Source organism: Geotrypetes seraphini, chromosome 5 (assembly GCF_902459505.1).
Source record: "Geotrypetes seraphini chromosome 5, aGeoSer1.1, whole genome shotgun sequence".
In the NCBI taxonomy this organism is placed as follows: domain Eukaryota; kingdom Metazoa; phylum Chordata; class Amphibia; order Gymnophiona; family Dermophiidae; genus Geotrypetes; species Geotrypetes seraphini.
In genome coordinates, this window is record NC_047088.1 from 190,418,982 (window position 1) to 190,441,510 (window position 22,529).

The window sequence follows — 22,529 nt, forward strand, 5'->3', positions numbered from 1 at the left end:
CGGTATCAGCACGGTGTACCAACTGATGCGTGAAGTCAGAGCCAGCTCCGGCTCTCTCTCCCCCCTCCCCTCCTCCCCCTCTCTCTCTCTCACTCTCTCACACACACACATACACACACACCGACACACAGGCGCGAGGAGCGAGAACAAAGCCCGCTCGCGCTCCACCGCCGCCGCCGCTTTTTCGTCCTTTACCTTTTGAGAGCTCCCGACCCGCTTACTAGCGGCTAGATGGGGGGAGATCCTGCGGAAGCGGAGCCGGGAAGACACAGGCAGGCTCCGGCCGGGTGGCGGAACATTGAGGATCGGAAGAGGAGGTGGTTGTAGTGCGGTTCCGCGGACGGAAGGTGGCGCTTCTGAGAGCCTTGGGCAGACCCGGGCAGGCGGAGAGGTGGGGGAATAAAGAGAGAGCGCGGGAGGAGGTAAGGGGAAAGAGATTTGGCTCTTCTGTCTCGCGACCTCCCTCCCCCCAGCGCTTCACGCGCAGAACGGTGCAGTCAGCAAGTTCTAGCACGCGCACACGGGCGCGCACACTCCTCTCCCAACAGAAGCACGCGGCGCTTGCGCGTTCCCGTTCTCCCTCTTGCGTCGGGAACGCGTGTTTTCCCGTGCCAGCCGAGGACAAAAGAGTTCAAGCTTTCACTTCCTACTCTTTCCCTTTCTCCTAACGTGGTCGCCTGAACTGCTAGAAAAAGTAAGATCATTTTCCTGGCCATGTTGAAAGGTGATTCACCGCGTGCGGCATTGTCAGGAGAGTTTTGCTCTTTTCTAAGTATGCAGCTCGCGCCCTGGCCTGACTGAACGCCGCTGGGAGGCACTGCCTGCCCTTCACTTCAGAGTTCCTGTTCCTGTTCCTGTCATATCTGAAGGAGCAGCAGCAAAGTGTTTTCTATGTGTGTGTCACTATACGTGTTTTGGCCAGGGAAGGGCTGTCTAAGGATGGACTAAAGTGCTAGCTGCAAATGCTTTGCTGAAGTGAGAAAAGTAATATTACTGGGTTTTTAGGGAAGTATTGGTGGTCACTATAATCAAGGGACAGTTTCCGAAGGGAATGTATAGACAGTAAAAATTATGTTTTGTTTGTGTCCTATAAATATTCAACTCTGCCTCCATGTGCTACTGGGCAGTGCCTCAGCTCCTCAGTTTTTCCTTTTACCAGTAAGTTGAGAAGATGTTTTCATCTGCTCTGCATTTGATTTATTGTTTTTGAGAGGTTTTAAAATCTGATTTATGAGGCTGCTTGGTGCTACAGAGAAGCTCTGTCTGGAAAAAGATGCAGTCTCTGGATGAGAGGGCTGTAGGTGGGGGCACCTTTCGCAGGGGACCTCCCTAGCCAGCCTGCACTAATTCTTCAGATAACTTGGGTCACATTGCTGTGGGAGCTCAGATCGCCCCTGATTTATCAGGCACTTGAACTAGAGAGCTGCACGGGAACGGGGATGACGGGGATCCCGCGGGTTCCCCCTTTGGGTCACAGGGATCCCGTGGGGACGCCCCCTAGGGTCACGGGGATCCCGTGGGGATGCCCCCTAGGGTCGCGGGGATCCCGTGGGGACGCCTCCGAGGGTCGCGGGGTTGGATCGCAGTGCACTCGAGCCGCGAGGGTAGTCTCCTTCTCCTTACCTGCCCTGTTGCAGCACACAGCCGAACGTAAATCTTCCCGATGTCAGCGCTGACGTCGGAGGGAGGGCTTAAGCAAAGCCCTCCCTTCCTCCGACGTCAGCGCTGACATCAGGAAGACTTCCGGTCGGCTGTGTGCGGCAGGGCAGGTAGGGAGAAGGCAATGGCGTACGAAAGAGGGGGGAGGGGGCGGTCCACCCCGGAGAATGTGCACAGCCGGTCAGGTCCCCCGATCGACCGACAACAGGCCCGGCCGACAAATCTCCCTGCCCTGTAGCCGTGAATCTAAATTACCTCTTACAGCAGCTTCACTACTCCAGCTGCTGTAAGAAGGTAATTTAGATTCGCGGCTACAGGACAGGGAGATTTGTCTGACCGGGCCTGTTCTTTTGTCGGTCGGGTGCAAAAGCGCCACAAAGGTGGAGGCAGGGAGGGAGGAAAGGTGGAGTGGAGAAGAAAAGACGCTTAAGGGGGGAGAAGGCCGCTGAAAGCACTGGGGAAGACAAAGGGGTGGAAAAGAACGCTGAAAGGACATGGGGTAAACGGGAGGAGGGGGGAAGGATGCTGAAAGCACATGGGGAAGACAGAGGGGGGAGAAGGACCCTGAAAGCACTGGGGAAGACAAAGGGGTGGAGAATGCCACTGAAAGGACATGGGGAAAACAGGGGTGGAGAAGGCCGCTGAAAGGACATGGGGAAAACAGGGGTGGAGAAGGCCGCTGAAAGGACATGGGGAAAACAGGGGGGGGGGGAGAAGGCCGTTGAAAGGACATGGGGAAGACAGAGGGGGGGAGAAGGATGCTGAAAGGACATGGGGAAGGCAGAGGGGGGAGAAGGACCCTGAAAGCACTGGGGAAGACAAAGGGGTGGAGAATGCCACTGAAAGGACATGGGAAAAACAGGGGTGGAGAAGGCCGCTGAAAGGACATGGGGAAAACAGGGGGGGGGAGAAGGCCGCTGAAAGGACTTGGGGAAGACAGAGGGGGGGAGAAGGACCCTGAAAGCACTGGGGAAGACAAAGGGGTGGAGAATGCCACTGAAAGGACATGGGGAAAACAGGGGTGGAGAAGGCCGCTAAAAGGACATGGGGAAAACAGGGGGGGGGGAGAAGGCCGCTGAAAGGACATGGGGAAGACAGAGGGGGGAGAAGGATGCTGAAAGGTCATGGGGAAGGCAGAGGGGGGGAGAAGGACCCTGAAAGCACTGGGGAAGACAAAGGGGTGGAGAATGCCACTGAAAGGACATGGGGAAAACAAGGGTGGGAAGGCCGCTGAAAGGACATGGGGAAGACAGAGGGGGGAGAAGGCCGTTGAAAGGACATGGGGAAGACAGAGGGAGGAGAAAGACGCTGAAAGGACATGGGGAAGGCAGAGGGGGGAGAAGGATGCTGCCTGACAGGACATGGGGAAGATGGTGGGGGAGAAGGACACTGAAAGGAAATGGGGAAGAGGGAATGGGAAGAAGACGCTGGCAGGGAAGAAGACAGAGGTGCCAGACTATGGGGGGAGCGGAGGGAAAAAGATGGGTGCCAGACCAATTTGGGAGGGGGGGAGAAAGGGAGAGGCACAGTAACAGAGCAAATGGAAGACACAGAGAGAAGAGAGGCAGTGGATGGAAGGAATTGAATGAGAACATGAAGAAAGCAGAAACCAGGCAATAAAGGTAGGAAAAAAATTCTTTTTTTTTTTTTTTTTTTTGCTTAAGGATAAAGTAGTATATTAGTTGTGTTGATAAAAATTTATAAACATTAGAGGCTCTGGTAGAAACCCGTTTACAAAGTATGTATTCTTCCCAATATTTCCAAATTAATAAAGTCTTTTTGCTTATTTTTAAATGGGTTTCTACCAGAGCCTTTAATTCAGTAGCATAATTAAATGAAATAACTATTTCTGTAGTTTATAGGGACGGGCGGGGACGTAGGGGATTCCTCGCGGGGACGTAGGGGATTCCTCGCGGGGACGGGCGGGGACGGAGGGGATTCCTCGCGGGGACGGGTGGGGACGGAGGGATCCCTCACGGGGACGGGTGGGATTTTTGTCCCCGCGCAACTCTCTAGCTTGAACACAGGCTGAATGGCCTTGTGTTGGTCTAGAAGGCTGAAGTGGGTGTTGGCTGTCGTTCCCCCCCAAAGATGTGTGAGGAGCTAGTGGGGTCAAGGGTTTCAGGATCTCAGAGCCTATCTAAAAGGCAGTCCAAAGGCGAATTGTGTCCTCTAGGCTACCAGGCCCTAGCCTGCTCACGTACCACTGGGAAAGGAGGCGGAGTGGCCACCATCGTTAAGACCTCCACCACATCAAAACTGATAAGCTCAATGAATGTTCCCACCCTAGAGGCCCTAGCCTTCACCCTGGACCAGAAATACAAAATCACTCTCATCCTACTCTACAGAGCCCCCCACTCCACAGCAGAAGCCCTAGAGTCCCTCCTCAAATTCATCACCGAGCTATCCATCTCCCACAAACATGTGACCATCCTAGGAAACTTCAACTTCCCAGATTACCCCAACATCTCAGGAATAAGTGACAGCTTCCTCTCCTCCCTCACCGATCTGGGATTCCACCAAGCTGTAACCATCCCCACACACTCAGCAGGCAACACCTTAGACTTAATCTTCACCCATAGGGACCCGACTGCAGAGCCCCAACAAACAACCTGCACCACTACACCTGTCCTATGGTCAGACCACCACCTAATTGAGTTCCAACTCTCACTTGAAACTATCCCAGCCCACCCATATCCCACCTACCCAACCAACATCAAATCCCTAACTCAATCAACCCTACAGTCATGGCCGCAGGCATTCACAATCTAAACAAAACCTTCACCCAACATCCCTACTCCATCGACCTAGTAGCCTCCACCCGGCACTCCAACATCCAGTCCCTCTATAATAGCCTCACTCAGACAAAAACAACACAAATAACCACCAACAAAACATCTGCTCCCTGGTACACCAGCGACCTCTGATTCATAAAAAGATCACTGAGGAAAGCAGAAAGAAACTGGATCAAACACCCAAATTCAGAATCCAAAGCTCACTGGGAAAAAACATCTACCACCTACAAAGCCGCCATCTTAGAAGCAAAGAAAGCCTACTACTCTCACTTCCTACAGAAAGTTCCAACCATATCCAAACAACTGTTTGCCCTTACTAATCAACTCTTCATCAACGCCCAAGGAAAAAAAACCACAACAACCCAACTGAACTTGATAGTGTGACTCTCTGACTTTTTCCAGTCCAAAGTACAAACCATCCACAATAATCTTGACACCGCCACCAGCACCAACCCCCCACCAACATACCCCCAACCCAACCCCAATGCTCCATCCTCTGCCACTCTATCCCAACTTCACATGGCCACCCATGCTGAGGTTCTCAAAACCCTGAGAGAACTCAAGCCTTCCGGCACCATCCTCGACCCCTGCCCATCCAGCCTCCTACTATCCACAGAAGACGCCATTGTGGAATCTATCCTCCCCATCATTAATTCCTCCCTCTCTATGGGGACATTACCACTTATCTGGAAGTCAGCTATTATGAAACCCACACTCAAAAAACCCGCCCTCGACCCTAATGATCCCAACAACTACCGGCCAGTCTCCAAACTCCTAGAACGAATAGTGCTTCGCCGATTACATCCTGTCATAGAAGATCAAGTTACCTTGTCCCCGCACAATCTGGCTTCCAAACAGGCCACAGCACAGAGTCAGTACTTCTGGATATCATAGATGACAGCTGGTCGATACTCGACAAAGGCGGTGATGCCTTACTGGTCCTACTTGACCTCAGCGCTGCCTTTGACACTGTCGACCACCACCTCCTCTTATCCAGACTCTGTGACCTCAGAATCAAGGACTCTGCCCTCCAGAGGTTCTCCTCCTTCCTTCACCAAAGAACCCAAACAGTCTTATTAGGACCACACAAATCTGACCCCCAAACCTATGAAATACGGTGTTCCCCAAGGTGCCCTTCTATCCCCCCTCCTATTTAACCTCTACATCAGACCTATCATCGATATAGCCCAGAAGTACAACATTAAAATCCACTCCTACGCTGATGACATCCAGCTACGCCCACTAGGCGAAAACCGATCATCCCAAATCGCCAACCTCCAACTCTGCCTTTCCGACATGAAAACCTGGATGACTAACAATAAACTACAGCTGAACGCCTCCAAGACCAAACTTTTACGGATCAGGAAAAAAACTACCAAATACACACGCCCAACTATCCTGGGATTCCACCTCACTAACAGCAGCAGATCAGGTACGCAGCCTAGGAGTAACTTTAGATGGCTACCTGTCCCTGTCCGCCCACATATCTCAAGTAGTTTCCACCTCCTTCTATTACCTCTGCCCACTAAAATGGATCAACCCTACATCTCCAGACCTAGCCCAAGTCTTCTATGCCTATGTTCTCTCCAGGATGGATTACTGCAACTCCCTATTTAACGGAGTGGCCAAAAAAGATCTCAAACGCCTCCAACGTGTACAAAACGCAGCAATCCGCCTCTTACACAGCCTCAACTACCACAGCTCTCTGCGCAGAGCACTGGCTTCCGATCAACCAACGCTGTGCATTCAAGGCCCTGGTAATAGTGCATAAAAGAATTTACGACACCACCCCAGCCTACATAGGATCCAAGCTAACCCTATACATCACCACCCGCCTCCTCCGCTCTGAAATGGAGAAACGCCTATGCATCCCCCCCCAGGAAGGTCTCCTGTCAGAAACTGCCCACACACACTCCTACAGCCACTTCATCCCCCAACTCTGGAACCAACTCTCCCCACAAATCAGATTACAGAACTCATTGATGACCTTCTGGAAAGCTGTAAAGACCCTCCTCTTCAACTAAAATTCCAACTGCAATCAACCCCCATCGCCCCTTAAAATTCCCCCTTCCTCCTGCACCCATTTCTCCATTCTTAACCTATACTTAAGTTGCTATATATTCTTTGTATTGTCCAAATGTATCCCACTGTGAATGTTCGCTTGTAACCCGTTCTGAGCTACTGGGAGGACGGGATAGAAATCGAATTAAATAAATAAGACAATAATAAACAAGCAGCTGAAGAATCATTTCCAGTTCAATAGGAATGGGTATGCCATCTGTGCTCACGAGCATATGGCAGAGGATGTCAATCACAGCTTTTCAATGCCTCCTCCTTCTCCATGGTTTCTGCTGGCCCCTTCAGTTCTTCCTTCTGATGGTGAGCTTCAAGGTGTGTCTCTGATCAGCTCCATTTATTTCTTTATTGTTTTGCGGTTCCTTTTTCAGTTTTTGGTCCGTTCACATTTTTTTATAAAGCTTCAAGGGTCTGTTGTGCCTCCTTGGAGAGGAAAAGACATTTCATTCTGCAGCTGGCAGGTGTATCCTTCGGGGATCTGTACAGCCAGCCTGCTGAATATTTGTGGAACTCAGGGTTCTCGACCCTCAGCACTTGCTCGCTTCCTGGATTTGGTCAGGAGCTTGAGCGCAGGCTGCTAGGCATCAGTAGCATCCTTTAGGGTGCTCACGGTGCCAGCTGCAGCTTTGACACCCCTCTTTACCTGGGGTGTAGAGGATCAGTCCAACTATGGTCTGACTGGCGGCCTGAAATTCCCAGCGTGGCAACTAACCAGCAGTTTATGGCAGATAACGCCTCCAGATCCAGCTACTCTTTCAAGGAGCTGAAGCAGGCTGCCATTTCCCCAGCACATAATCCATGAATATAGGAGCGGAGGGGGAAGAGTCTTGAAAACTCCCCTAAAATCCTATTTTTTTAGGATTTTGGTCAGCCCTGAAATGTTTTTAAGCCATTTGTGGAACAAAATATGCTGCTGCAGTGGCCATATTAGATTTCCCAATTTTTTTTCTAAGTTCTTCAACTCCTTTAAAACACCTTGTTTTGCCTCAAAACAGATGGGACGGAGTCCTCAAAGCCTAATATCCCTACATCATGCCTTATTTGTATTGGATGAGTGGCTGAGAAGCGCCTTTACACTGCCGTGTGGCACGGGATGGAGAGGGGAGAGCTTTGGATTTAGCTCCTCCACAGGCCCCGAGGGCTGGAGAAAGGCAGATAGTCCCATTGGGGGAATAAAACACCTCCTGGAGCTCTGGGACAGCATCCAAGCACACTCTTAAGAGCGTAAATGCTTCATAGCCTAAGAAATGGCTATTCTGGACTCTTGATAGTCCATCAGACAGGGACTCGGAGGATGAGGGGGTCAGATTTAATCCACTTATTGTGCCAAAGTGAAATTTCCCTGGGGGGAGAAGCAGCCTCCCATGTGGAGGACCAGGAGGCAAGCTTGGCCATAGACCAGTGAGAGAATCCCTCTGTTCACCAACTTTTTAAGTTCTCTACATTACTGGAGATCATTACCAAGTACCTTCAAGAACTAAAGATAGATGCTCCGCAAACCCCATCCTCACAGTGTTCTCTTCTGAGTGGAGTTCAGGCTTAATCTGCTTCTTTTCCGTGGAACCCGGACATGAGGATCTAGTCACAGAACCCTGGGAGACCCACGAAGACTCACTGAGGGTGGCTAAAACCATAGCGACATCCGTCTTGACTTTTTTTTTTTTAGTTAAAAGACGCGGCGGTGGTTCCTCTCATGATCCCCACCTGCGTCGGAAGTCCGACGCAGGTGGAGATCGTGAGAGTAGCCACCGCCGCGTCTTTCAAAGAACCGTAAGCCGCGCATGCGCACTTCCTATGTGTCACTACAGCTCACAGAAAACCGGCGCACACATAGGAAGTGCGCATACGCGGCTTACCATTTTATTATATTAGATAGATCAGGAATTCCAGCAAACGTTTTCTATGCTAAAGGTGAATTCCCTGGTTACCCAAGTGACCAAACGCACTTCCTTACCTAGTGAGGGAGGTGTGATCTTAAAGGATCCACAGAGTGGATATGTTCCTCAGGAGGCAATTTGAGTCTCTAGCCTTCGTGGCACACCCTTCATTTCAGGCTACAAAATCAGAGGCTGAATGAGTCTGAGCTCCTGCCACAACTTGTGTTAGCTGGACTATACTATGTAGCGGATGCAATCTATGATCAGAGTCATGGACAAAGTGTCAGCATTTTCAATCTCTGCGCATCGAATGCTTTGAATCTGGCAACCGGTAGGTGAGTTGACCTCTAAAGCAATGCTGAGCAGGCTCCCGCCAAGTACTATTTTGAGGCCCTCGGTATGTTTATCATAATCACAAAAGTAAAATAAAACAGTTTCTTGATCATATGTCTCTTTAGCTATAAATGACAATATTATTATTAAAACTTAGCCAAAAGGAAAGATTTATAAACTATAAAGAGTATAAACTATACCTCATGCAAAATTGTCATTTCTTTAATATTTTTTTCTGAGGCCCTCCAAGTACCTACAAATCCAAAATGTGGCCCTGAAAAGGGTTTGAGTTTGAGACCACTGGCCTAGATGATATAAGAACATAAGCAACGCCTCTGCTGGGTCAGACCAGAGGTCCATCGCGCCCAGCAGTCCGTTCACGCAGCGGCCATCAGGTCCAGGACCTGTATTGTAGTTCTATATCTATACCCTTCAATCCCCTTTTCCTTCAGAAAATCATCCAATCCCTTCTTGAACCCCAATACCGTACTCTGTCCTATCACACCCTCTGGAAGCGCGTTCCAGGTGTCCACCACCCTTTGGGTGAAGAAGAACTTCCTAGAATTGGTTCTGAATCTGTCCCCTCTTAATTTTTCCGAATGCCCTCTCATTCTTGTAGTTTTCTAAAGTTTGAAGAATCTGTCCCTCTCCACTTTCTCTATGCCCTTCATGATATTGTAAGTCTCTATCATGTCCCCTCTAAGCCTCCATTTCTCTAGGGCAGTGATTCCCAACCCTGTCCTGGAGGAACACCAGGCCAATCGGGTTTTCAGGCTAGCCCTAATGAATATGCATGAGAGAGATTTGCATATGATGGAAGTGATAGGCATGCAAATTTGCTTCATGCATATTCATTAGGGCTAGCCTGAAAACCCAATTGGCCTGGTGTTCCTCCAGGACAGGGTTGGGAACCACTTCTCTAGGGAGAAGAGCCCCAGTCTCTCTAATCTTTCAGCATATGAAAGGTTTTCCATACCTTTTATCAGTCATGTCGCTCTCTTCTGCACCCTCTCAAGTATCACCATATCCTTCTTTAGGTACGGCGACCAGTATTGGATGCAGTACTCCAGATGCAGGTGCACCATCGCCCGATACAACGGCAGGATAACATCCTTCGTTCTGGTTGTTATAACTTTCTTGATAATACCTAGCATTCTGTTCGCCTTCTTTGAGGCCGCTGCACACTGTGCCGATGGTTTCATCGTTTTATCAACCAGTACCCCCAAGTCCTTCTGTAGGCTACTTTCACCCAATGTACAAGATTGCAGACCCCGAGCAGCTAGAGGCCAAAGCCAGGGGTTGTTTCTTTGGTCCCGCCACTCTCACAAGTACTCAACAGAAGCCCCTACCCAGAGAGCCTTTCAAGGTTCCAGACTGAAATTCTCCAGGAACTAGAGGAACCAAGGTTCAGATTCCTACTCCACAATGCCAACCAAAAAGCCACAATGATGCCAGCTCTCAAGCCACTCCTTTGAAGATCAGAAGTCAGCTCTTGGATTACCTGGAGGCTTGGGAACAGATAATGTCCGATCGCTAGGCCTTGGAGATTATCAGAGAAAGTTACAAGATAAAGTTTGTGCACCATCTCTTCAACTGGTTTGTGGATTTACCAGCAGACTGACCAGAGAAGGCAGAAAATGTCCAGGTAATGTTATAAAGGTTGCTGGATAATCAAGCCATAGAACCAGTTCCTCCAGAAGAATTGGGCTCTAGCAGATGCTCCATATACTTTGTCATGCCCAAGAAAGGCTCAGACACCCTCCAGATGTGGCCCCAAGCTTGGAAGGAAACATGAAGTTTGTTTGGGGGTGGGGGGGGGGGTGGAATGGGACAATACTATGTTCCTCTTTTTTTAAAAGGAGGAAATCTAGTAACCCTACGTGAACTGGACTTCCAGAAGTAAGAATACTTACAGCTTTGAGCACCTCCTATATGGAGGTGGAGCCCAGTGCACCCTCCAGTTAAGTCCCAAAGCAAACGAGATTCACTGAAACAGAAGACAAAGAAGGAGGGGAACAGATGGTGGCATACCAAAACAGCCCCGACATCTAAGGAGGGACATAAGAGCCTGCCTGCAATATTGAGGACCCAAAAGCAGCATCCTTTCAAGCCACCGCATCCACTTTTTAAAATCTAAAAAACGTATGTAGAGTAGACCAAGTAGCTGCTCTACAAATCTCTGTGGGAGGAACTGCCCAGGAAGAGATGATACTCCTGGTCGAGTGTGCCTTGAGAGAGACTGTTGGTTGCTTCCCACAAGCAATGCACTCCTAAGAGATGGCCATGCAAATCCATCTAGCAATAGAGGCCTTAGACACAGGCTTGCCTAGCCAGGAGTGGCTGGTAAGCATGAACAGATGGTCAGAAAGGCGAATGTCATTTGTCATTTCTGAGGACTGGAGCAAAATCCTGAGGATGTCCAGCGTCTTCAAAATTATCCTATTTGCCAATCCCCATGGATTGAAAAGCAAGCAGATGAACCTCCTGGTTGACGTGTAAATCTGATATAACCTTTGGAAGAAAAGAGGGCACATGGACAGTGATGCCTTCATCCATGATTGCGAGGAAAGGGTCTCTGCAGGAAAGCACATGCAGCTCCAAGATTCGCTGTGCCAAAACAATCACCAGCAAAAAACATTTTAACTACGAGGTCCAAAAGGGAAGCATCCTTGAAGGGCTCATATTGAGCTCTAGAGACCCTTCAGAGCAACATTAAGGTTCTAGGTCGGAAGGGACACCATAGTGGAGGCCTCAATCGGAGAGCTCCCCAGAGAAATCTGGTCACAGGGTGAGCCATCAGCAAAGACCTCTGATCTTGTGACAGAAAGCAAGAAAGACTAGCCACTTGTACCTTGAGGGAAGCCACAGCCAGGCCTTTTTCTAGCCTGGTCTGAAGGAAATTCAGAATGACCGGAATAGGAGCCTGAAGCGGTTCCACCCAGTCCTTAGTACACCATTGTTGCAAAGCCTGCCAGGCCTTTGTGTAAGCCGCCAGAGTAGAGTTATTCATAGCCTGAAGCAGCATGGCAATAACCATGTTGGAATAGCCCTTGTGAATCAGCGCTGATCGCTGCAAGACCAAATTGCTGTGGATTCTCCATTGGATCTGGTCCCTGACTGAGAAGACCGCAGTGAAGAGGCAGCCAGAGACCTTTGTCCTGCTGAAGATGTACTAGGTCCACATACCAAGGCTGGCGAGACCAGTTTGAAGCCAGCATGATCACAAGGTCTGGATGAATTGCAATCCTGCGGATGACCCAGCCCACCATGGGCTAAGGAGGGAAGAAGTAAAAGAGGCCGTTGCACAACTAGTGTTGGATCTGCATATTCAATGCTGAGCTTCCTGGTTCTGCCCTTTGACTGAAGAAGCATTTGGCCTTCATGTTCTTGACCAAAGCCATCAAATCCATCGCCAGCCGGTCCCAGTGTTGCACAATTAGATTGAACACCCTGTGCGAGAGTGACCATTCCCCAGGTCCAGGGGGAACATTTTCTACTCTGGCCAAATGGGCAGTGGAGAGAGCATGAAGGTGGATTTATGCCCACCGGAAAAGCATCTGAACTTCCATCTTCAAGGGAGTGCTTCTTGTGCCCCTCCCCCCCCCCCAGTCTGTTCATATACCTCACCAATATGGCATTGTCAGAGAACACTCTTATAGCCTTTCCCTCTAGGATGTCTTCTAGAGCTTTTAAGGCAAACAGAATGGCTCAGAGTTCCAGACGGTTTATGGACCACTTTCTCTGAAGGAAAGTCCACTGGCCCTGGAATGAGCGGTGCCAACGGGACATAAGAGAGTCCTGTAGAGGTTGAATATGAGTCCTAGTCCAGGGGACAACCTCCAGCATGGCTGCTATGGAGCCCAGTACTTGAAGGTAATGCCAAGCAGTCGAAGTCTGCATCTCCAAGAGGGACATAATTTGTCTCTGGAGCTTCTATTTGCATGGTTCAGGAAGAAAAACTAGACCACAAGCCATGTTGAAGAGAATGCCCAGGTACTCCATCCTCTTTCTGAAATTGACAATCCATCCCAAACACTGGAGCAATTCAACTAGTTGATACACCACCAACTCGTAATCCTGTCTGGACAGGGCTCTGATTAGCCAATTGTCCAAATAGGGGTGTACTTGAATCCCTATTTGCTGGAGGTGAGCTGCAACTACCACCATAACCTGGGGGGGGGGGGCTATTGCCTGGCCAAACAAGAGAGTTGCAAACTGGAAATTATGTTGAATACATGGAACCTCGAAAATCTTCTGTGGTCCAGAAAGATGAGAATGTGTAGATATGCTTCTGTGAGGTCCAGAGAAGCTAGAAATTCTCCTGGAGCCACCGCCACAATGACCAAACGGGCTGTCTCTATGTGGAAATGAGGGACCCTCAAAAACGCATTTACTGCCTTGAGATACAAAAAGTCGTATGTGCCTTTCTTTAGCACAATCTGGAGTGTCTTCCTGAGCCTAAGTCGTCAGGGACAGGCTTTATGGCCCAAATGTTTAGAAGTTTCTGGAGAGTGGCTTCACCGGCTGCTTGGCAGGAGAGTTGAGGAACAAATAGGAGGGTGTGAATGGGCCGAGGAGTTACCTCCCATCACTCCACTACTACCAAGTTCCTTTGGTCTTCCTCCTACCAGTCTCTGGTCATCACTTTTCTTCCCATCACCTTTTCACCATGAGTTACTTCTGATCACTCTGGTCATTTCAGGGCATTACTGGTCATCCCTGGATATTCTGGCAGCCGGTCCCTTCATGGGCACCATTGGTCACTCATACTGGGGCCACTGCTGGTCTCTTGGGTCTCGACTAGTTCTGGACTCTTGGTCACTGGTTGCTAGCCCCTCTAGTCCCAACCAGTCACTCTGATTCTTCTGTTGGTCATCACTGGTCTCCCCACTAGTCACTCCACCAGCTACTGTCAATTGAGATACCATTGATACACTGGTCACCTGCAGACTCTCCTGTTACTGGTTGCTCCCTGAGAACTTTCCTGGTCTCTCAGTCTTCACACCCAGAGAACTCCTTGCTAGTCACCAAACTTGAGTATTTTCTGGTCACTCCAAGTTCTACCAGGCAAGGGTTGGTCAAGGTTAGGCTTGCTGAGAAGTAAGTTTTGCCAACATTTCTCCCCTGAAGGGTTGCTCAAGCTTCAGAAGGAGCTCTTGATCTTTAATTCGTTTTCACCTCCCCTTTTCACAGGGTGAGGAGAGAGCTCATAGATGTCTTTGCAACATCTATATGCAAATGAGCTTCTTCCTTTGATGCCGAGACTTCCCTCTGTTGGCCAGTGACGGGATATACACCCTATCACAGAGGGTAATAAAACTCAATCTTGTGACCCTTTCAGATGATATTCAGCACTTATTGGTCTGAGGAGATTTTCTCCCACACCCCCAGAAATGCTAACAACTGCCCCCAATATGTGGAAGTGAGCCAGCAGCCTAGCATCATTGGGTATTTTTAAAGGGTGGGTTGAGATAAGACTCAGCAGCTTATTGGCGCCTGGAGCCCCTTAAAGGACAGTCTGCAACAGGAGTGGGTAAATATGCAGCCGGTGCACTGATATCCCATGGGTTCTCAGGGTGCCCAAATCCTGCGCTCAAGCCAATGAGAAACTCAGAAGGCAAGCTGGCTCCCAGGGGGATGAACCCCAAGCCCAGAAGAAACACAGCAGGCTGGTTCTCCAGGCTCATCCAAAGACTTGCCCTGCAGAGCTACGCTGCTCTGGGGACAGACCTAGCAGGCATAGGCTGTACACCACACAGCCTGCACCAGTGGGCCATGACACCCAATATATAGTGTCTTGTACAGAGCCCTCATATGCATATGAAAGATGAAGACCAGGAGGAAGAGGAAATTTGTTGGTAATGGCCATGGTATCTACCCAGTAATCTGTACACATGTGGGATATCTAGTGTCATGGTGTAGCATGAGAAACCACATTACAACTATCAGAGGTACAAGCTATTTCTCCCCCCCTCCCCCCTCCCATAGGTGATCCTAGGCAATCCTGTGCTGATATGTTTGAACCTGAAACAGACCAATTACACCACACCAAATTTATATTGCTCCTGGTTCATAGGTAGGGTTCTTGCTTTTTGAATCATAAGATTAGTACTCCTGACATGTATTTTGAGGGAGGATTTTGTTCAGGTTTGTATTATTTTACAATGAGCTTGGTAGTAGAGAGATTAATGGTATTTTTCAGATGGCATGAAATAATATTTTTTTGTATGGTGACTTCAATGGAAAAATGTCCTTGTTCTGTTGTTTCTTGTGGATGAGTTTGTATTCTATGAATATTCAATAAACGTTTGTGACCTTGTTCATTCATTTTTGTGAATGAATGTACAATATATCTTATAAGACTTCGACTCATATTTGTATCAAGAACATCAATTCCACAGCTTCTTTTTGCTCTTGTGGTTGAGTCAGCAACCAGGAAAAGGGAAAAGACTACTAGAAAAAGACACAAGGTTGCTCAATCATCTGGGAAAGGGGAAAGGAGGTATTCCATGGAACAGTGTTGTGTATTAGGATTGCAGGTCACCAACTCCTAAATGGTGTAATATATGTATGTGTTTTACCTCATTTAGAAAAGAGATTTTGGACTTAGCTCATGCCTTTTTAAAGGCGAGTTACATCTGTCCCAATGTAAGTTGGCTGATATACTGTCAGATGCAGATATGTATGCACACATCTGCTGAGTGTACAATGAATTCAGCATCTCTAGGATTTAGAAACAACAACAAAAAATGAGAGCAAATTGACCATTTAGCTTATCCAGTCTGCCCATCCATACCATCTACTACTATCCATTCATCTCCCTTTGAGATCCCATATATTTGTTCCACAGTTTCCTGAATTCAGATACAGTCTTCATCTCCTCTACCACCACCTCTACCAGAAGGCCGTTCCATGTATCCATCACCCTCTCCATAAAGAAGTATTTCCTTAGATTACTCCATCTTAAGCCCCCCTCATTCCACCACTTCTTTTCAATTGAAAAAGATTTATCTGCACATTTATGCCACTGAGGTACTGTATTTAAATATATCTATCATATCTCTTATCTCCTACTTTTCTTCCAGAGTATACATATTGAGATCTTTAAGTTTATCCCCATATGCATTATGATGAAGACCACTAACCATTTCAATGCAAAGTTCCAAGTAAAGCTTGGCCTACTTGACTGAATCAGTTCTAGCTCACATATATATGTGAAGGCACATGCCATGGGGTGTCACTGCTTCCCTCTGGGTCTCCTTAACTTAGTTATGGCCTTAGCTTTTATACTTCCTGGACCATACCAGAAGCCTAAGAAACAAGATGGGAGAGTTAGAATATATTGTAATAAGTGATAGGATAGATATAATAGGCATCTCAGAGACTTAGTGGAAGGAAGATAACCAATGGGACACTGTGCTACTGGGGTACAAATGATATTGTAATGATAGAGTAGATCAGATTGGAAGAGGGGTTGTGCTATATGTTAAAGAGGGAATTGAATCAAACAAAATAAACATTCTGCATGACAGATAGCAGCATAGAAATATGATGGCAGATAAAGGCCAAATGGACAATCTAGTTTGCCCATCCGCAGTAACCATTATCACTTTCTCTCTCAGAGAGATCCCAAGTGTCTATCCCAGGCCCTTTTCAATTCAGACAAAGTCTCTGTCTCCACCACCTCTTCTGGGAGACTGTTCCATCCATCTACCACCCTTTCTGTAAAAAAATATTTCCTTAGATTACTCTGGAGCCTATCACCTCTTAACAGAACCCTTGGCTAGCCCAAATTCTGCTCAAGGCCCACTCCTACCTGGATTTCCGAAAAATACTCAAAACTCATTTATTCCACGCTCAAAATCCCTAATCCCCTCTCTTCCACTTCTTCTCACCCCTCCCTCAAATGACCCAACTCTCCCGGTCCCCCCCTTTTTTGATTCCCCCCATCTCACTATCTCCAATGACTTGTACAATCCCCCCCCTCATGCTCACCTTAACCACCTCATTGCTTGTAATTATGATCAATTGTAAATTCTTGTTAAATTTTGTTTATCTGTTGTGAAAACTCCCCTCCTCATGCTCACCTGAATATCTACATTACTTGTAATTCTAGTTTATTGTAATTTCTTATTAAACTTTGTTTAATTGATGTGAACTGCCTAGAACTCCCTGGGTATGGCGGTATACAAGAATAAAGTTATTATTATTATTATTATTAACTTCATCCTATGCCCTCTCATTCCAGAGGTTGCTTTCAAATGAAAGAGACTTGACTCATGTGCATTTACATCACATAGGTATTTAAATGTCTCTTATCATATCTCCCCTGTCCCACCTTTTCTCCAATGTAAACAGATTGAAATCTTTAAGTCTGTCCCCATATGCTTTATGATGAAGACCACGTACCATTTTAGTAACCTTCCTCTAGACCGACTCCATCCTTTTTATATCTTTTTGAAGGTGCGGCCTCCAGAATTGTACACAATATTCTAAATGAGGTCTCACCAAAGTCTTATACAGGGGCATCAATACCTCCTTTATCCTATTGGCCATACCTCTCCCTATGCAACCTAGCATCCTTCTAGCTTTCGCCGTCACCTTTTCAGCCTGTTTGGCCACCTTAAGGTCATTACAAACAATCACACTCAAATCATGCTCTTCTGTCATGCACATAAGTTCACCCCTAAACAGTATCATTCCCTCATGTTTTTGCAGCCCAAATGCATGACCTTGCATTTCTTAGCATTAAATTTTAGCTGCCAAATTTCAGACCATTCTTCAAGCTTCACCAGGTCTTTCTTCATGTTATTCACACCATCCTGGGTGTCTTTTCTATTGTAGATTTTGGTATCAACCGCAAAGAGGCAAATCTTACCCAACATCCCTTCAGCAATATAATTTATAAAAATGTTAAAAAGAACAGGCCCAAAAACAGAACCTTGAGGCACACCACTGGTAACATCCCTTTCCTCAGAGCGATCTCCATTGATCACTACCCTCTGGCACTTTCCATAAAGATTGAAATTCTGTGTGTGAAGGGATAGGATATAAAGAAAGGGATAGGCTATACAGATAGGGCTTTACTAACATCTCCCAGGACAGAATGAGCATACAGATGAAGAATGTTTATAGAGATTAGGGAAGCCAGCAAATTGGGCAACAGTGTAATAATGGATGATTTCAATTACCCCATTATTGACTGGATAAATATAACATGAGAGTGCTAGAGAGGTAAAATTCCTAAATATAATAAATGACTGCTTCTTGGAGCAACTGGGGGGAGGTGAGAGTTACTTTAGATTTATTCCTTAGTGGAATGCAGGGCATGGTACATGAGGTAACGATGTTTGGTCCGCTGAGAAGCAGTGAATATAACATGATCAAATTTGAGCTGATATCTGGAGTGACATCGCTAAAGAAATCTACTGTAGCGGTATTTAATTTTCAAAAGGGTAAAAGGGATATGGTATGATAAAAGGAAATTGGTTAAAAAAGAAGCTAAAAGAATCAGCAGCTAAGGTTAGGTCTTTAAATCTTGGATGTTATTCAGGGCAGGATTAATTCGTTGAGGGCCCCTAGGCACACAAGTACACTGGGCCCCCTGCCCCACCCCACCATGCGCCCTGGTGGAAACAGGAAGCTGCATCTGAGGAAAGCTTTGGGCAAGCAACACCGCTTGCACAATTACAGTTCCCGTTGCCTTTCTTACCCATGTTGCTTGCTTGTCTTACTTTCTGTCGATGGGGGGGCCCGAGTTGCCGATCGATGCTTGAGGGGCCCATTGCTGTTAGGAAAAATCAATGTTGATGCCTTCCTTCATCAGGCCCCCCTGATCATTTTGGGCCCTAGGCACGTGCCTACTTGGCCTATTGGTTAATCCTGCCCTGATGTTATTTAAAAATGCCATCGTGAAAGCCCAGATCAGATGTATTCTTTGTATTAACAAAGGTGGAAAGAAGAGTAAATGAGAGCCAGCAAGGTTAAAAGGTGAATTAAAAGAGGCTATTACAGCCAAAATAACATCCTTCAAAAAAGAAAAAAGGATCAGAATGTAGAAAATAAGAAGCAACAGAGGCACTGACAACTTAAGTACAAAGCATTGATAAAGAAGGCTAAAAAAAGAATATGAAGACAAGCTTGCCAAAGAGGCTAAAACTCATTGTAACAACTTACTATACTATCAACAACTTTTTCAGGTTTATCAAAAGCAGGGAATCCATGGGATCATTGTATCATAAAGGAGGACAAGGCCATGGCAGAGAGACTGAATGAATTCTTTGCTTTGGTCTTTATGGAAGAAGATGTAAGAGCTCTACCTAAACCAGAAATGGTTTTCAAGTGTGACAATGCAGATAGGGTTACCATATGACTCCAGAAAAAAAGAGGACAGATTGAGTTATCTAGGTTTTACTTCCATTGCTTTCAATGGAAGTTAAACCCAGATGTCTCAATCCATCCTCCTTTTTCTGGAGTCATATGATAACCGTAAATGCAGAGGAACTGAAAGAAATCTCTGTGAACTTGGAAGACATACTGAACCAAATCGACAAGTTAAAGAGTGATAAACCACCTGGACCAGATGGTATATATCCCAGGGTACTGAAAGAATTCAAACATGAAATTGTTGGTCGGCTGTTAGTGATCTATAACCTATGGTTAAAATCATCTGTGATACCTGAAGACTAAAGGATGGCTAATGTTAACACCAATTTTTTAAATGGGTTCCTGTGGTGATCTGGGAAGATACATACTGGTGATCCTGACTTCAGTGCTGGGAAAAATAGTTGAAACTATTATTTTAAAAAAATAACATTACGGAACACATAGACAAACATGGTTTAATGGGATAAAGTCAGCATAGGATCAGCCAAGGGAGGTCTTGCCTTACCAATTTGCTGCATTTCTTTGAAGGTGTGAATAAAGATGTGGATAAAGGTGAGCTGGTTGATATACGGCCTCTTTTACAAAGCTCTCTAGCAGCTGCCACGCGGCAACAGCCCCGAAGCCCTTTAAATCTCTATGGGCTTCGGGGCCATTAGCGCAGCACAGCCGCTAGCAGGGCTTTGTAAAAGAGGCCGATAGTGTATCTAGATTTTTAGAAAGCTTTTGAAAAGAGCTCCAGAATAGGGATAGGAGTCAATATTTTGTTGTGGATTAGGAATTGGTTATTGGACAGAAAACAGAGCGTAGGGTTAAATGGACATTTTTCTCAATTGAGGAGGGTAAACAATAATGTTGCAGGGATCTGTATTGGGACTGGTGCTATTTAACATTTATAAATGATCTGGAAATTGGAACAATGAGGTGATTAAATTTGCAGATGACACTAAACTGTTCAAAGTTGTCAAAATACATGCAGAGTATGAAAAATTGCAAGCAGACCTTAGGAAATTAGAAGACTGGGAGTCTGTATGGCAGATGAAATTTAAGGTGGACAACTGCAAAGTAATGCACATTGAGAAGAATAATCCAAATCACAGTTACCAGATGCTATGGTCCACCTTCAAGTTTCAATTTATTATGGATTTGATTAATCGCTTATTCAAAATTCTAAGCGATGTACAAAGGAGTAAAATAATGAATTACAATTATCAAAGGGAAACCAACCAGATTAATACGACTGACTTGTCAAAATATATGGTACAAAAGGAAAAAATAGGGAAAGAAATACAAGTTAATGATAGTAAGTAAGACAAGTAAGGGAAAAACCAATAGGAAGGGGGAAAACGGTGAGCTAGGTGTTAGCACTCAGGGAAAAGATCTAGGTGTCATTCAGTGGCGTGTAGTCAGGAGTTTCATCCCACCCGTTAAAGAGAAGAAAAAAGCATTTATTTCCTACAAACGAACGGAGACTAGGAAAGCTAAACTAGAACATAGGGTGAGGTCTGCAGCGGTCAAAACGGCAGTCAGGGAGGCCAAACTTCGAGTGGAAGAGACTGGCAAAGAACACGAAGAAAGGGGACAAATCCTTCTTCAGGTATATTAGTGATAGGAAAAAGAACACAGACGGGATAGTACACCTTAGAAAACCAGATGGGAACTGTGCAGAATCAGATTCCGATAAAGCAGAACTACTGAATGAATACTTCTGCTCGGTCTTCACCTGCGAGGCACCGGGGCACGGTCCGCAGTTGCAGGCAAGGCCCAGCGTGGAAGACCCGTTTCAGAATTTCGAGTTCACACCTGGCGACATCTACTACGAACTGGCAAGACTCAAGGTGAACAAAGCCATGGAACCGGACAATCTACACCCCAGGGTGCTCAGTGAGCTGTGTGATGTCCTGGCAGAACCGCTATCAGGACTCTTCAATCTCTCCCTAAGTTCGGGGAGAGTCCCCATAGACTGGAAAACAGCTAACGTCGTTCCACTGCACAAAAAGGGTTGCAAGGCAGAAGCTGCAAACTACAGACCGGTGAGTCTCACATCAATAGTATGCAAACTTATGGAAACACTAATCAAACTTAAATTAGACGCAATCTTGGATGAGGAGAATCTACGGGATCCCAGTCAACACGGATTCACCAAGGGTAGTTCCTGTCAATCCAATCTCATCAGCTTCTTTGACTGGGTAACAAAACAGCTAGACTTGGGAGAATCCGTGGACGTCATGTACCTAGACCAGCAAAGCTTTCGATAGTGTCCCGCATCGCAGGCTGTTGAGCAGGATGAAATCAATGGTGCTGGGAGAAACACTAACTACATGGGTCAGTGACTGGCTGAGTGGCAGACTTCAGAGGGTGGTAGTTAACGGTACCCTCTCTAAAACATCAGAGGTGACCAGTGGAGTACCGCAGGGCTCAGTCTTGGGCCCGCTCCTTTTCAACATATTCATAGGGGACCTAACTCGGGGGCTTCAAGGTAAGATAACGTTATTCGCTGACGACGCCAAACTATTCAATATAGTGAGAGACAGCAATTCACCCGATAGTATGACACAGGACCTACATTTGTTGGAGCTTTGGTCCTCGACCTGGCAGCTGGGCTTCAACGCTAAGAAATGCAAGATCATGCACCTCGGCAGCAGAAATCCATGCAGAACTTACACCTTGAATGGTGAGACCTTAGCTAGAACTTCAACAGAACGAGACTTGGGAGTGATCATCAGCGCAGACATGAAAACTGCTGATCATGTGGAGAAGGCTTCATCTAAGGCAAGACAGTTGTTAGGTTGCATCCGCCGGAGTTTCGTCAGCCGGAAGCCTGAAGTCATAATGCCATTATACAGAACCATGGTGAGACCTCATTTGGAATACTGTGTGCAATTCTGGAGGCCACACTACCGAAAAGATGTGCTGAGAGTAGAGTCGGTGCAATGGATGGCCACCAGGATGGTCTCGGGGCTCAAGGATCTATCGTACGAGGAAAGGCTGAAAAATGTGTGGCTGTACTCACTCGAGGAACGTAGGGAGAGAGAAGATATGATCAAGACGTTTAAGTATATTACCGGCCGTATCGAGATGGAAGAAGAGATTCTCTTTCTCAAAGGACCCTCAGCCACAAGAGGGCATCCGCTCAAACTCAGGGGCGGGAAATTTCATGGTGACACCAGGAAATATTTCTTCACCGTGAGAGTGGTTGATCCTTGGAACGAGCTCCCGGTGCAGGTGATCGAGGCAAACAGTGTGCAAGAATTTAAGAGCAAATGGGATGCCCATGTGGGATCCCTTAGAGGGTTAAGCCAAGGGAACCTGTCACCAGGAGTGGGATCCCTAGGATAGTAGACTTGGGAGTGGGTCAGTAGAGTGGGCAGACCTGATGGGCTATGGCCCTTATCTGCCGTCATCT

The 22,529-nt window shown here is 46.9% G+C and overlaps 1 protein-coding gene across 1 annotated transcript in view; it reads right to left on the reverse strand.

Moving 5' to 3' along the window:
• The window catches only part of UBE2E3 (ubiquitin conjugating enzyme E2 E3), a 168,265-nt gene extending 167,468 nt beyond the window's left edge, over positions 1-797 (reverse strand). The window contains exon 1 of the mRNA XM_033946274.1: positions 196-797. The gene's annotated coding sequence lies outside the window, so the exon portion shown is untranslated. The remainder of the gene's footprint in view (positions 1-195) is intronic.
• Between the last annotated feature and the right edge of the window lie 21,732 nt (positions 798-22,529).